The following is a 16,204-nucleotide window of genomic DNA, read 5'->3' as shown; positions in this document are numbered from 1 at the left end:
CGATGGAGACAATGGATCTTAGCAAGTCTTTCTTCCGCTTCCATTTCGATTTTGGTCAACGGTTCCCTAACTAAAGAATTTTCTCTTCAGAAAGGCGTGAGGCAAGGGGATCCCCTCTCCCCTTATCTTTTTATCATGGTAGCCGAAGGTTTGAACCATCTAATTAAATCTGCTGCACTTCATAGCCGATTTTCTGGGATCCCAATTGGGCGGAGGGACTTACGGGTCACGCATTTGCAATACGCGGACGACACTATATTTTTTGGTGAATGGGATAGGCGTAATGTGCAAAATCTTACTAAAATTCTTAAGTGCTTTGAATTGACATCGGGACTAAAAATCAATTTTCATAAGAGCTGTGTTTATGGACTCGGGGTCTCAAAAGTAGAAACAGAAAATATGGCGGCCTGGCTAGGGTGCGCAGCAGGTATACTCCCTATTACCTACTTTGGGCTTCCACTTGGATCGTCGATGAAACTCTCGAAGTCATGGGATCCGGTATTTGACAAGTTTGGTAAGAGGCTGGCGGATTAGAAAGCTAGATCCCTCTCGTATGGTGGTAGACTTACATTAATTAAATCGGTATTATCTAGTCTACCTCTTTATTTCTTTTCGCTTTACATATCCCCGTCTTGTGTTATTGATAAACTTGAGGGGTTGAGACGTCGGTTTTTTGGGGCGGATCTTCCGAGGTCTCAAAAATGGCATGGGTTAAATGGGATACTTGTCTTAAACCTCGTGAATTTGGTGGGTTAGATATTGCCCCTCTTGCGTTTAAAAATCGTGCCTTACTTGCAAAATGGTGGTGGCGGTTTAAACATGAGAATGACTCACTTTGGGTGTCTATTATTAAAAATATTTATGGGGAGGACGGGGGCCTTAGCACTTCTTTTTCTCCCCCTTCCTCACGAGCTTCTTCTACTTGGGCGGGTATCCTTAAGGTGGGTAAAAATATCTTTAATGCAAACTCCGTTTTTGCTAATTCTTTCAAAAAAAGAGTCGTAAATGGGTCTAGTACACGTTTTTGGGAGGATTTATGGCTTGGGGAAATGGTTCTTGAAGACAAATTTAATAGGCTTTATAGACTTGATACAAATAAATTTGCCACAATTCTAGACCGGGCGAGATGGGAGGGCGGGAACTTTCATGCCACGTGGTGTTGGTCCCGCGATATCTCAGGGAGATTGGTCGGGGACCTCACCACTCTTACTAATCTTTTATCTAGTTTTATCCCGTGTAGCTCAGGTAAAGAAGAATGGTCATGGTCTTGGAGTAAGGATGGCTCATTTTCGGTTCACAAACTTACGGATATTCTGGTCCGGAGCAGCCCTGACATCGCAACCGTGAGCATAAAGTCACCCCGCAACAAACTAGTCCCCCTCAAAGTTGAGTTGTTTATTTGGCGTACTCGACATAAAAGGTTACCTACAAGAGTTGAACTCGACAAGAGAGGTATGGACTTGGGTACGGTACGTTGTCCGGTTTGTGATAATGGTTTGGAATCAGTAGAGCACTCCATTATCTTATGCATGTTTGCTTTTGACATTTGGAATCGTGTCTATGATTGGTGGAAGCTCGGCCCTTTTACAAACTTGGGTATAAATGAATCTTTTCTTGGAAATGGATATAACTTCACCTCCGACTTGGGAAAACTGTTGTGGCAAGCTACGGAATGGGTTACGGGATACATGATTTGGAAAAGTAGGAACGCTTTCACTTTCACTAAGATAAAACCGACATGTGCAATGGTATTCAAAGACATCCAACTTAAATGCTTCGAATGGTTCTCTAATAGGATCAAAGGTACCAATATTGAATGGGATGTCTGGCTTGCAAATCCACGAGGTTATGATTCGCTAGCTTTATCGTCTAGGAGATCCGGGATAGGTTAATTAATTGTTCTCCACGCAGGTTTTTTGCCCCACTCCTGGAGTAGTCGTTTTGGTCGAGAGAATTTGAGGTGGATCAGGGGGCTTTGTCGTTGAATTGCCAACACTGTGCTCTGTCCCCACTCCAGCTTGTTTAGTTAATTCTTCTCAAGTCCAATCTCGACCTTAATGATAATGAACAGACTACGGTGTTTTCCTGCACACTTGTGGAGTCTTACTATCTCGGTTATATATTTGTCGTTTTGTTTTCCTAGATGTAGTTCCGTTTTTGTAAGCGTGATATTATTGTAATTATTTCGTGTTGATATATATAATTCATACTTTCTTTGCCGTTAAAAAAAAAAAAAAAGGACATTTGCTATTACGAGTGATACAGTTTCAAAGCGCTGAAACTATTGTTAATTCGTTGTACCTTAGAAAATGAAAAACCATAAAGATAAAAAATAATTCTGAGAATGTAAGTATTTAATAATGCATTGCGTCTTGTTTGTAAAAATTTGTGGTACAGAAATTGTAAAAAAAAAAAAAGGAAATAAAAAGGAACATGAATAATAACCAACAGTAAGTTAATGAATATGTTAACTAAATACTATCAAGTTTTACCCTCAGAACAGGTTGACATGTGACATTATGAGCAATATAAGTGTTCTTAAAACTCAAGCATTATGTACAAAATTTTTAAAGACGAATGGAATTAAAGTAGTGGCCTAGCCATATCGAGATAACTCACCAAGCTTAAGATGGTGAGTTCGAGTCCCGGGGTGAACTATTCATGATATGAGTGTGTCTGCTGTTTAAAAAAAAATCTCCGACAAAAGTATTTAACGATGAAGTACAAATAAATGAAATGAATATATAAAGGAAAATAATCCAACACTTTATTTTTTCGTTTTTCATTTTCAAAAAAGTGGATCTCTAGTAAAACTAATACATTTAAAAACAAACAAAAACCGGCTAGGGATAAACTTGGAAGGCCAAACAATAAAAGCGTGACTACTAAAACGGTTAAAAACAAGAGGCACACAATAAGCCAAATGTGGACGTGTGGTTAGCCTCGACGACTTTGAAGGTGTAAACTCCATTCGCACACTCCATAGTTGATTACAATATAGAGCAGCCCTTTTTACCTTTTCCTTTCTTTTTCTTTGAACTTGGAGGTGCTAACACAACTTTAATTGCAGCATCAAAAACTCCCTTGACGTTCTGACAAAAAAATTACACCATAAGAATGCTCATATTCGTACAACATAGAGGTAGCAATTCCTACCCATATATATATATATATATATATATATATATATATATATATATATATATATATATATATATATATATATATATGGGTTAATTGTGTTTAAAACTTGACTTCTAACAGTTAAGCTTTAAAAACTTGGTTATTAAAATAGAACGGGTCAATGGGTGGTCGAATAAACTTCGAGTCACTTTTGACACATTTTTTCTGCTAAAAAAGAAAGGGTCAAAAGTAACTTGAAGTGTATTTGGATGGTTACAGCCTCTTAAATTTTTATCTCTGCATTAAAACATACTAATGATACAAAATTCATAATGTTTTGAAACACTTAAGTATTTATACATTTAAAGAAAAGAAAGTCAGAGGGTCGACCTAACCGTGATCCGTTTAGACATGTATTTACGTGGAAGAAGGCTAAAGGTACCTCTTGGGTGTTTGCACTACATTCAATGTATGAGGGAGCTCCAATCGTCTTCTTTAGTTCTTCACCCTAAAACAAACCCATAAAGATACAAGGTCAGTCAGATAAAATCAAAAAATTATTTAGAATTACTCCCTTTAGTTAACATGTTTAAGGGTAAAATGGTCATTTACTGATTTACTTATTTAGCAACAGCCAAAAAGTTACATCTTGGAACACACAAGTGGAATATTTAGTCAGTAGAAATAATAATAAATAATATTCACCTGAGTTGTTGTAATGGGAACTGCATTAGGATGATCAACGAAGAACTGCTTATCATCTCCGAGATCTAACCGCAACCGCCATCCAAATTCATCATAGCATGAATTCACAATAAATAAATAAAATGAAGCAGTTAACTGGAGTTAATAAAGCAACTAACCAATTTTGGTCCCAATAATGCTTTAATTCTGGAATCCACTGAGAGCGATAAAAAGAAATTAGTCAACGGATCATGAAAGTGGCAACTTAGACCCATTTATTGACAGAGTGGTCAATTTGGGTGATAGATTGCTACCTCAATTATGATGTGTATGTCATTATCATTATAAGTAATATAATGTGTTAGTCCGTATAATATGAATGTGTATGAACATTGATGATCATGGTATGAATGTTGAGAGAATAAGTCAAATGGTCAACATCTTTATTTCATACCAAGGGCTCAAATGTGGCAAACAATGACAAAGGGAGCCTTGAGGTCCTATATATAGCCTCATATATAGGACCCTCATTACAAGGCTAGGAAACACAATCTAGCTCATTTTAGGATGTCAACAATCTCCCCCCATGAAATAGATTGTGTTTCAAAAATTGCTCTCTGTCAAGTTTACATACAAAATTACATACAAGGAATCACTAGAACTAACTAACTAATTCCTATACATATTAAGTATGTGCCGTGGAATCTTAAATCCCAGATCTGATCTCCATCTTGATTCTTCAACGGTCATATGTCTTGAAGCTTTCATCAACGTCAGCCTTTATCGATCACTAGACAACAATCTCCTCCCTAGATATCCGTTGTGAATAGCTTGTAGAATTTGCTTGATTTGTGACGAAGTGTCGAAACTCTAGAAGCTCCCCCTGAAAGTACATGGGATCTTTCTTTCGAAGTCTCAATCAATTGCTATTAGCTTTTATCAACTTCAACCTTTGTCGATTGCTAGACAGCAATCTCGTCCCTAGATATCCGTTGAATGCTATTGGTTTATATAGCATAATTCGAATAACTCCCCATATGATGCAGGATCTTCTTTGAATCTCTAGCTCCTCCCTACAAGAGTCATAGTCGAAGCATCACTTCATGTGTAAAGTGTGAAGACCCGTCCTAATCCATCCGGATGAAGTCCATATCGATTATAAACGATTCACAACAGTTGATTACATCGCGAGGTACTTGACCTCTATATGATACATTTTACAAACATTGCATTCGTTTTTGAAAAGACAATATTTCATTACATCGAAAGTGGACGGCATGCATACCATTTTATAATATCTACTATAATTGACTTAATAATAATCTTGATGAACTCAACGACTCGAATGCAACGTCTTTTGAAATATGTCATGAATGACTCCAAGTAATATCTTTAAAATGAGCAATTGCACAGCGGAAGATTTCTTTCATACCTGAGAATAAACATGCTTTCAAGTGTCAACCAAAAAGGTTGGTGAGTTCATTAGTTTAACATAAATAATCATTTCATAATTTTAATAGACCACAAGATTTCATATTTCCATTTCTCATAAACATACGTCCCATGCATAGAGACAAAAATATCATTCATATGGATTGAACACCTGGTAACCGACATTCACAATTTGTATATAAGAATATCCCCATCATTCCGGGATCCTCCTTCGAACATGATATAAATTTCGAAGTACTAAAGCATCCGGTACTTTGGATGGGGCTTGTTGGGCCCGATAGATCTATCTTTAGAGTTCGCGTCAATTAGGGTGTCTGTTCCCTAATTCTTAGATTACCAGACTTAATAAAAAGGGCATATTCGATTTCGATAATTCAACCATATAATGTAGTTTCAATTACTTGTGTCTATTTCGTAAAACATTTATAAAAATTGCGCATGTATTCTCAGCCCAAAAATATAAAGGGTAAAAAGGCAAATGAAACTCACACTACTGTATTTTGTAGTAAAAATACATATGACGATACTGAACAATGCAGGGTTGGCCTCGGATTCACGAACCTATATCATTTATGTATATATATATATTAAAACACATACTTGTAACTGAATAAATCTATATTTTATCATTAGTGATGTAATTGTTATATTTAATAAGTTTTCCTCCTTTATTTATATATATTTATTTTATATATCATAATATTAATATAGTTAAGTTATGTATATTAGATATATGTATCTTTTATATGAAGATCAATTGTTTATGAAATTATTAATTTTGATAATACTAAAGTTAATAAAAATAATGATATTTTATAATAATATTGATAAAAGTGATAATAATAATAATGTTAATAATGATAGTAATACTAAGTTGTATTAAAAATAACTTGGATAATATTAATTATGATAATTCTTTGAAAACATACTTTAGTTAAGATTACTGATTTTTATGATAATATTTATATCCAAAATTTCTATATTTTTAATCCTAACAATATTATTAAACCTGTATATTCGTGGTTATAATAATCATATCCTTCGTGTTTAATTTGTAAACTAATGACTATAGTTTCTTATAATATTAATTTGTATTCATAATCATATTCTATATGTATTCTTGAAATTATAATATTACTAGCGAAAATAATATAATAATAATACTATAAATAATAATATTAGTAATAATAATACTAAATGATATTACTAATATTGTTGATAATAATAACTAATATAATAATAATAATAATGATATAACTTTAATAATAATAATAATAATAATAATAATAATAATAATAGTTTACTTACTAATAATAAATATAATTAATAATAATAATAATACTAATAATCATCATCATTTCAATATTAGTAATAATAATAATAGTAATAATAATGATAATAATAATAATCATAAATAAATAAATAAAAAGAAAACTACCTCCTAGACCCTTCATAAAAAGAAATGTCCCAAGCCGAATTTGAACCCGAGACCTCTCGCTTCTCAACAACAACCTTAACCATCTGAGCTGCAGCTCATTATTTGAAATAATACTGAATCAATTAGTATTTAACCCGTAATCTCGCTGTTTCCTTTTCTTCATCTCTTTCAATGAACTAATCGACCAGAGGACTAAAAAAATCGAATTCTTGGTTTATTTAAGCCTTGTAAACAACTAGGAATCAGAAAATAATGTTCTTGATAAAAAAAAAATTAAAAAAAAATAACTACAGCTACTGCTGTTCGTAAACTTTTAAAAAAAAAGAAATTTGATTTTTGAGTTTGAATCTGTTTTAGATAAAAATTTCTACATGAAAGTAGTCCCAAATCATTCTTATAAACTTTCTAAACCATCAATTTAACATCAATCATCAAAACGGATTCAAATTTCGCGAAGAACAAAGAGTTTGACTTTTTATTTTAAGAGTTTGACTTCGAAAATCGAATGCAAGAAACGGAATTAGAACTTGAAAACTTACAGAAACCTTGAAGGGACGATTCCTAACACAACCATAATTTTAGATTTTGATAACTGATCCAAGATTGAGTTTTTGATTAAATGGGTCATGACAGGGAAAACAACTGGGTTCTTATTTCCTCCTTGTTCTTTCAATTTGCAGTACATAAGGTATCTAGTGTGATGAAGTACATAATTTAACAGTTGATTGGATTCTAATTGATCTGTGATGTCGACCTAGATCAATTTACAGACAGGAAGTACATAGTTGGTTTGGCCAGGAGAATAAAAGAATGGGACAAATATATAAACAACAAATTCAGTTACATGTCTTTGTTACATTTTTATATATAATTAATATTATTACTTAATAAATGTATTAACAATAATAATACCTATAAAAAAATAACAATAACCATAAAAAAATATAATGATAATTGTTGTTAATATTGCTATTAATGATATTAATAATAATAATATTTATTTTTATATTAATAATAATAATACAAGTTGTTTTTCAATAACAATAGTTGTATTAATTTTAATAATAATATCTGATAATAATATAAATCATATTAACTAAAATTTAAAATTTACTACTAGTTATAATAATACTGTTATTAACAATGATAATGATATTAATAATAATGTAACAAATCAAATGTATCAAAATTTTATATCTATATATTAAATTAATAATCTCCATTTTATTGATATTTTTTCTAATGAATAATAAGAAAAGTAATAATAACAACATTAACATAATATCCATATTTTATCTTGTAGTTACATTTATTTATATGGTATTAATTATTTACATAATATATTATATATTTAATATTTATTCATTTTAACAATATACCTATAGTTCTAATTATGTATAGATATATATATTCTCCAACTAATATAAATATAATTATGTTTTTTTTAAATATCAAGTTTTATTACATAGATAACTATATTGATTATATATATTGAAACAATGAACTCAAAGTATTATTCATTTAATACCTTGTTATTATAGATGACTTATGTTCGAAATCAATCATCTTCAACATGCTCTATATTTTAATAACAAGTTTTAGTTATTTGAATTTATTTTCCATAATAACGAAATTCATAGTAGTTCATTAATATAATTATTTATATATACATTTCTATTGTTCGTGAATCGTCGGAGATGGTCGAAGGTTAAATAAATTTATGTAAACTGTTCCAAGAATTTTGAGACTCAACATTACCTACTTTGCTTATCGTGTCAGAATCATATAAAGATTAAGTTTAGATTTGGTCGGAAATTCCCGGGTCATCACAGTACCTACCCGTTAAAGAAATTTCGTCCCGAAATTTGAGTGAGGTGGTCATGGCTAACAATAAAATTGTTTTCATGACGAATATGGGTTGATAAATAGAGTGTTATCATATTTAGTAATATAGATAAAACAATTTGACTATTCGAAGAGCGCGAATGAAGCTATCACAAAAGAGTGAAATGAATAAATAAAGTTTTGTCTTAACTTTTGACGTTGTCTTAGTTGAATTCCGGAATTCAAGGGATTTAAAGAAAATCTTCGAAATCTAAAAGATTTGATTCTTCGGTGAGTAAGGAAATTAAGATCTCTATTATTTAATACAGTGATCTGCCTCGATTACTCTGTCTGTTATTTTCATTATAAATTAACCTCTTCCGTTCCATTATTCTCACCATTCCTATACTTTCTTTCTTAGTTCATACATCCAAAAGATTGTGAAAATACTTAATCCAGTTCTAATCCTTGATATTTTTCTAATTATCATTTCTGTCATCCTTCTTTTCAATCTTCCATCAGAAGAATCTGTTTACTTCTACTATTACCTTGGGGTGATACTATTCTTAATTATACCGTGTCTTTATATTACTATTCGTATTAATATCCACGGTTTATAATTTCTGCGTTGTTGTTGGGTTTTATATCTTCCCTTATATTTCGATGTTCCTGCTTCTGTCTTCTATAATCATTGTCATCCTTAGTTAATGATCTCTCCTGTTTGCTGCGATTTATACTCCCATTTCTATTTCAGAGTTTTGTCCCTTCATTTCTTCTTCTTGCGATTAAGCACCGCTCGTAATGATCCAGAATTCGCAGATATGAATTTCGGAATGAACATTGTTAATGTTTTAGGAAAGAAACGATAATAGCACAATTTGACTTGTCAAATTACCAGAATTCAAGGAAAAAGATGGGACTATCAAGAATATATTTTCTTGATATGTTCGGAAGTTAATCAGAATGAAAGAGTTATGTAACATGACACATGTTGACGTTATAATATGTGAATCATCATGTTCCATTTAGAAACTCAGCATGACTTACTGTAATATAATCACGTTGATCAAGTGTCATTATATTATTCTAACTCATGCATCAGTTCCCAACATTACTTCAATAACATTCATATTTTAATCTTGAAAGTTTACAGAATATAGAAACTAACAGTTTCTATATGATGTAACACTGATAGCACGAAGAGATTAATGATTTCAGATAAGAATAGTTATAAAAATATCTTCAGAAATATGGAGGATATTTATAATAAAAGATACGATAATATCTTTGAATATCTAAGATCAGAGGATGATAGAAACTATTGTCTGCAAGAGTTTAGAGTAAGGAGTAAGATATTCACTAAAGACTTTAGCAGACATTGAATCATTTAGATTCTTTGAAGTCAAACTTATTCTTTGTGATTTGTCCACAGCTTTCTTCATAGTTTCGCATAACCTGCTTTTCGATACTAAATTTTCTATTGAATGTTTTCAATATATGATACACAGGAAGCACGAAGAGGTATATAATTTCGGAAGAGAATATTTATGAAAATATCCTCAGAATATCAAAGATATTGATGATGATATTTTAGAATTTCTAAGTTCGATGGTTGATGGAGAAAGATTTTCCGCAAGATTTTAACATGACTTCAGAGCAAGATAATCTCTAAAGATTTCAACGGATCCAGAGTTACCTAGATTCTTTGAATATAGGGTATGGTCCTTGTATTTTTCCTTGGTCTCCATCGTGGTTAGCTCAATCCATTTTCCAGTTCCAACTTTTATGAGTTTTTCCAACATACTATTCTTTATCATCAAACTTCCGATGATTAAGGTCGTTTACAGTTGTCTACGGTTTCTGCTGCTTCATTCAGCTTTTTCAACATTCAGAGTATTGGTTTGTGATTGAGTGCTTTTCAGAATTTCAGAATGAGAGATCATAATTCTAAGAGATAAATGTTATATGTTTACATATAACTGTTGATGTAGACATGCTGCGAGATTTCAAAATATTGATTGCTGATTCTCAGTGTTTGGTACGGCAATTCTCGTTATTTGATGCAGATGATAGATGATAAGATTTCAATGAATATAATAACTTTTCATAAAGTCAAAGATTAATGATGTTGTTGGTAAGTTTACTGCTAATGTAGTGAGATATAAACGGTTTTCCGGTATCGATGACGAAAGGCAACTTATATTTCAGGGTTATAATAAGCTAATCCGAGTGAAAATTCGAAGTTGACTTGTTGGAGCTGTGACAAAACTGACTATTGTGAAAAAAAGTTGCAAAGTTATTTTCGGTAACAACAACGCCAAAAGAGCTAGCACAGATACGTGTTAAACGTTTACTCAGGTTCCGAGTGTTTTCAGGTGCATAACTATATGTATCAATCTTTTCTTCCGTAGATGAAGTGCGGTTGGTTCATCCTCTCGATTGAGGTGTTTTCAAGAATCATGAAAGGTTTGAACGCAGATTGTAATTGTCAAGATACAAATGAGGTTTATGATGAATCAAGTGGCAAACTTGAAGAATTGTTTAGTTTCATTTGTTATAATCAATATTTTAATTCATTTTAATTGTCCAATGTTGGTAGTCCTCAGTTGATAGTCCACAGTTAGCAATTCAATAATTCATATGTAGTTTATTATATAATATTCAAATTAGTTAATACGTATCGTGACCCGTATTCGTCTCAGACTCGATCACAACTCAAAGTATATATATTATTATAGAATCAACCTCAACCCTGTATAGAGAACTCGATCATTACTGCATATAGAGTGTCTATGGTGATTCCAAATAATATATACAGATGCGTCGATATGATATGTCAAAACCTTGTATACGTGTCCCGATATTTAAAGTGCGTAAAATAAATAATAGATATTAAATGACGATAAATTAAATGCGTAAAGTAAATAACAGAAATTAAATGAAGATAAATAAAATTGCGATAATTAAATGGCGATAAATAAAATGCGATAAATAAATTGCGATAAATAAAAGGTAATACGGAATTAACAGTTAGCTAGGAACAATTAGCTCGGATCAGTTAGCGTGGATTCTTAACAAAATTTCTCATAGTTAATTTGTTTGTTTCTAATAAATTTTATTTTGTCAAATGTTTCCTTCATTATGCCACTTGATTTTTGATAAATCAAAATCCAACTATGAAATTGGATGAATATGGAATCAGATTCGTATATCTGTGGATGTAAGTAGGATGGTAATTGACCGTTGAATCAGGTTCGAAGAATGTACAGTGTAACTTATTAATGTGAAATCTAAATATTCCTCGGGTATTACCTACCCGTTAAAATATTTTCATCATTAACAGTTTGTACAAAAGAATTTTTAATTACAATCTTTATGAAAATATATATACATATATATTTTCTTCATATGTAATCATGAATTTAATGAGTTAATATAATATTAATCTCATTTGATTCACTGTTAGATCTAGAATACATAATCTCTAAAACATTAGAGATTACATAATCATCATGAAGAACGAAGGTAATTGATGTAGAACGATACGTAGAACGATGATTATATTCGAGGTAAAGAATGAGATGTTGAGGCATGTGATGTTGAAACTTGTGTTGTTGGTGGTACTGTTGATGACTGTGATGTTGCTGAAGCTGGTACGTTTTGCACCATATTCTCCAAATTGATTACTCGATCGCGAAGTTCGTTGACTTCATGTATTACTCCGGGATGATTGTCGGTCGGAGCAAGCGGATGAATAAGGTTTAGAATTTTAGATAGAATAATCGTGGCGAGATACTCTGAAAATGAATGTGAGAATGGTGTTTCGAACAGGTTCGCCGGTAAGTGTTTCAGGTTCTTCGCCAAGAGGGCAATGTGGTGGATGGAAATGATCGCCTTCTTCTTGTCTCCAATGATTAAGGAGGCTACGAACTCATCAGATAAATCGGGGATGGATGATTGGTTGATTCATTCTGGTGACACTGCTTTCGGAGCTTGAGTGGAAATCTATATCGGAATAGCTGTCGAAATAATTATCGAAATAGCTATCAGAATCTGAGGGACTCAAACTGGTTAAGGGATTCATCTCGTACGATCAGATGAAGGATTTTCGATAAGAAATAGATTATAGGATGTAGATTAGTACCCTGCAATACATAGTTTACATATGCAAATATAATACTAAAATCCCATAAGTTACGGAGAAATCTACGGAAGTTGTCAGGCAAAGTTACAGTAATAGATACGCTAAGATATGAATTTTTGTCTATACACTATTCATGCAGTCAATGCAGTAAAAACATGTCTAGACTAAGAATGATAAGCAAGTGATTCTCTAAGAATGATAAGCAGGTAGTTTTTGACACAAAATGGTAAGCAAAACTTTTGACATGCAGACACGGTCGAAGTCCAGACTCACTAATGCATCCTAACGACTTATCAGTTAGACACACTAATGCAGACATGGTTCGCTAAGACCACCGCTCTGATACCAACTGTGACGACCCATCCTAATCCATCTGGACGAAGTCCATATCGATTATAAACGATTCACAACAGTTGATTACATCGCGAGGTACTTGACCTCTATATGATACATTTTACAAATATTGCATTCGTTTTTGAAAAGACAATATTTTATTACATCGAAAGTGGACGGCATGCATACCATTTTATAATATCTACTATAATTGACTTAATAATAATCTTGATGAACTCAACGACTCGAATGCAACGTCTTTTGAAATATGTCATGAATGACTCCAAGTAATATCTTTAAAATGAGCAATTGCACAGCGGAAGATTTCTTTCATACCTGAGAATAAACATGCTTTCAAGTGTCAACCAAAAAGGTTGGTGAGTTCATTAGTTTAACATAAATAATCATTTCATAATTTTAATAGACCACAAGATTTCATATTTCCATTTCTCATAAACATACGTCCCATGCATAGAGACAAAAATATCATTCATATGGATTGAACACCTGGTAACCGACATTCATAATTTGTATATAAGAATATCCCCATCATTCCGGGATCCTCCTTCGGACATGATATAAATTTTGAAGTACTAAAGCATCCGGTACTTTGGATGGGGCTTGTTGGGCCCGATAGATCTATCTTTAGAGTTCGCGTCAATTAGGGTGTCTGTTCCCTAATTCTTAGATTACCAGACTTAATAAAAAGGGCATATTCGATTTCGATAATTCAACCATATAATGTAGTTTCAATTACTTGTGTCTATTTCGTAAAACATTTATAAAAATTGCACATGTATTCTCAGCCCAAAAATATAAAGGGTAAAAAGGCAAATGAAACTCACACTACTGTATTTTGTAGTAAAAATACATATGACGATACTGAACAATGCAGGGTTGGCCTCGGATTCACGAACCTATATCATTTATGTATATATATATATATATTAAAACACATACTTGTAACTGAATAAATCTATATTTTATCATTAGTGATGTAATTGTTATATTTAATAAGTTTTCCTCCTTTATTTATATATATTTATTTTATATATCATAATATTAATATAGTTAAGTTATGTATATTAGATATATGTATCTTTTATATGAAAATCAATTGTTTATGAAATTATTAATTTTGATAATACTAAAGTTAATAAAAATAATGATATTTTATAATAATATTGATAAAAGTGATAATAATAATAATGTTAATAATGATAGTAATATTAAGTTGTATTAAAAATAACTTGGATAATATTAATTATGATAATTCTTTGAAAACATACTTTAGTTAAGATTACTGATTTTTATGATAATATTTATATCCAAAATTTCTATATTTTTAATCCTAACAATATTATTAAACCTGTATATTCGTGGTTATAATAATCATATCCTTCGTGTTTAATTTGTAAACTAATGACTATAGTTTCTTATAATATTAATTTGTATTCATAATCATATTCTATATGTATTCTTGAAATTATAATATTACTAGCGAAAATAATATAATAATAATACTATAAATAATAATATTAGTAATAATAATACTAAATGATATTACTAATATTGTTGATAATAATAACTAATATAATAATAATAATAATGATATAACTTTAGTAATAATAATAATAATAGTTTACTTACTAATAATAAATATAATTAATAATAATAATAATACTAATAATCATCATCATTTCAATATTAGTAATAATAATAATAGTAATAATAATAATAATAATAATGATAATAATAATAATCATAAATAAATAAATAAAAAGAAAACTACCTCCTAGACCCTTCATAAAAAGAAATGTCCCAAGCCGGATTTGAACCCGAGACCTCTCGCTTCTCAACAACAACCTTAACCATCTGAGCTGCAGCTCATTATTCGAAATAATACTGAATCAATTAGTATTTAACCCGTAATCTCGCTGTTTCCTTTTCTTCATCTCTTTCAATGAACTAATCGACCAGAGGACTAAAAAAATCGAATTCTTGGTTTATTTAAGCCTTGTAAACAACTAGGAATCAGAAAATAATGTTCTTGATAAAAAAAAAATAAAAAAAAATAACTACAGCTACTGCTGTTCGTAAACTTTTTAAAAAAAGAAATTTGATTTTTGAGTTTGAATCTGTTTTAGATAAAAATTTCTACATGAAAGTAGTCCCAAATCATTCTTATAAACTTTCTAAACCATCAATTTAACATCGATCATCAAAACGGATTCAAATTTCGCGAAGAACAAAGAGTTTGACTTTTTATTTTAAGAGTTTGACTTCGAAAATCGAATGCAAGAAACGAAATTAGAACTTGAAAACTTATAGAAACCTTGAAGGGACGATTCCTAACACAACCGTAATTTTAGATTTTGATAATTGATCCAAGATTGAGTTTTTGATTAAATGGGTCGTGACAGGGAAAACAACTGGGTTCTTATTTCCTCCTTGTTCTTTCAATTTGCAGTACATAAGGTATCTAGTGTGATGAAGTACATAATTTAACAGTTGATTGGATTCTAATTGATCTGTGATGTCGACCTAGATCAATTTACAGACAGGAAGTACATAGTTGGTTTGGCCATAATAATAAAAGAATGGGACAAATATATAAACAACAAATTCAGTTACATGTCTTTGTTACATTTTTATATATAATTAATATTATTACTTAATAAATGTATTAACAATAATAATACCTATAAAAAAAATAACAATAACCATAAAAAATATAATGATAATTGTTGATAATATTGCTATTAATGATATTAATAATAATATTTATTTTTATATTAATAATAATAATACAAGTTGTTTTTCAATAACAATAGTTGTATTAATTTTAATAATAATATCTGATAATAATATAAATCATATTAACTAAAATTTAAAATTTACTACTAGTTATAATAATACTGTTATTAACAATGATAATGATATTAATAATAATGTAACAAATCAAATGTATCAAAATTTTATATCTATATATTAAATTAATAATCTCCATTTTATTGATATTTTTTCTAATGAATAATAAGAAAAGTAATAATAACAACATTAACATAATATCCATATTTTATCTTGTAGTTACATTTATTTATATGGTATTAGTTATTTACATAATATATTATATATTTAATATTTATTCATTTTAACAATATACCTATAGTTCTAATTATGTATAGATATATATATATATTCTC

The 16,204-nt window shown here is 30.5% G+C and overlaps 1 pseudogene; it reads right to left on the bottom strand.

Annotated features, from left to right (window-relative positions):
* Positions 1–2,990: 2,990 nt before the first annotated feature.
* The window catches only part of LOC139859480 (rac-like GTP-binding protein ARAC1), a 40,911-nt pseudogene continuing 27,697 nt past the window's right edge, over positions 2,991–16,204 (bottom strand).

The sequence above is a fragment of the Rutidosis leptorrhynchoides genome, chromosome 7 (genome assembly GCF_046630445.1).
Source record: "Rutidosis leptorrhynchoides isolate AG116_Rl617_1_P2 chromosome 7, CSIRO_AGI_Rlap_v1, whole genome shotgun sequence".
Lineage (NCBI taxonomy): Eukaryota > Viridiplantae > Streptophyta > Magnoliopsida > Asterales > Asteraceae > Rutidosis > Rutidosis leptorrhynchoides.
This window is presented reverse-complemented; position numbering and strand designations above follow the sequence as displayed.